We start from the raw sequence: 1,555 nt of genomic DNA on the forward strand, positions 1-1,555 counted from the left end.
TCGAACTAAAAACTAAGTAAGCAGGTACAGCGCCCGAGCCCGGGAGCTGTCCTCGCGTGCGCTCCGGGTACCCAACTAACTTTCCTCCTCCATCGGGAGGGAGGAGGGGGTTCAATGTCTCCTCCTTTGTCTGCCCTGGCCCTCGGGGTCTGTGGTGGTGGGGGGTGAGCGCCCGGAGGTCGTTATACCCTCTTTGAAACCCTTTGTCAGCGAACCATGGCCTACAACCAAAAATCAAAAAACTTTGACAACTCTTAGCGGTGGATCACTCGGCTCGTAGGCCGATGAAGAACGCAGCTAGCTGCGAGAACTAATGTGAATTGCAGGACACATTGATCATCGACACTTCGAACGCACCTTGCGGCCCCGGGTTCCTCCCGGGCTACGCCTGTCTGAGGGTCGCTTGCCATCAATCGGAGACGTTCGCGTCTCCGCGGCTGGGGCGTCGCAGGCTCCGGCCTTCGTCCCCCTAAGTGCAGACTTCGGGATGCCCGGCGCGGTGCGTGGGCCCCTTGTCGGGCTCGCCTTCCTCCCCGCTGGCTCTTTTCCCTTTTTCCTTCTTCGCCGACCCCCTCACAGGGGGCCGGGGTGGGCGCCCGCCGAGCCCGCATGTGCGGCGCGGCTGCCGGTGGACTACTCGCCTCCGTGCTGACCGCGCCTCCGCGGCGGGGTACCCGATGATGAGAACGTTTCGGTCCGGGTTTCAGCCACACCGTCGTCTCCTCCGGGAAACGAACACACATTCGACTACGACCTCAGATCAGACGAGACAACCCGCTGAATTTAAGCATATTACTAAGCGGAGGAAAAGAAACTAACCAGGATTCCCTCAGTAGCGGCGAGCGAAGAGGAAGAGCCCAGCGCCGAATCCCGTCCGACGGGCGGATTGGGGAAATGTGGCGTATGGAAGACCGCTTGCCCGGTAAGTCAGCTCGGGGGCCTGAGTCCTTCTGATCGAGGCTCAGCCCATGGACGGTGTGAGGCCGGTAACGGCCCCGTCGCGCCGGGGTCCGGTCTTCTCGAGTCGGGTTGTTTGGGAATGCAGCCCAAAGTGGGTGGTAACTCCATCTAAGGCTAAATACCGGCACGAGACCGATAGTCAAACAAGCACCTTAAGGAAAGTTGAAAAGAACTTTGAAGAGAGAGTTCAAGAGGGCGTGAAACCGCTGAGAGGTAAACGGGTGGGGTCCGCGCAGTCTGCCCGGGGATTCAACTCGGAGGGTTTTGGACGGCCGCCGGTGTGGGAGGATCCCTCGTGGGACCTCTCCCGGCGCTGGCTGGCCCCGCCGGGCGCATTTCCTCCGTGGCGGTGCGCCGCGACCGGCTCTAGGTCGGCTTGGAAAGGCTCGGGGCGAAGGTGGCACGCGGCTCCGGCCGCTTGCTTTATAGCGCCCCCGCCCGGACCTCGCCGCTTCCAGGGGCCGTGGACTAAGTGCTCGCTGCGCCCTCTCTCCCGCGGGAGGGACGGGGCCCCCTGCTCCCGGCGCGACTGTCGACCGGGGCGGACTGTCCTCAGTGCGCCCCAACCGCGTCGTCGCCCAGGGCGGGGATCGCG

The 1,555-nt window shown here is 63.3% G+C and overlaps 1 non-coding gene across 1 annotated transcript; it reads left to right on the top strand.

Moving 5' to 3' along the window:
- The first annotated feature begins 249 nt into the window (after positions 1-249).
- On the top strand, positions 250-402 carry LOC129114694 (5.8S ribosomal RNA). Its single transcript, XR_008532649.1, has one exon. It is a non-coding gene; the product is annotated as a 5.8S ribosomal RNA (ribosomal RNA).
- Positions 403-1,555: the final 1,153 nt, after the last annotated feature.

Source organism: Anoplopoma fimbria, unplaced genomic scaffold (genome assembly GCF_027596085.1).
Source record: "Anoplopoma fimbria isolate UVic2021 breed Golden Eagle Sablefish unplaced genomic scaffold, Afim_UVic_2022 Un_contig_5662_pilon_pilon, whole genome shotgun sequence".
Taxonomy (NCBI): Eukaryota; Metazoa; Chordata; class Actinopteri; order Perciformes; family Anoplopomatidae; genus Anoplopoma; species Anoplopoma fimbria.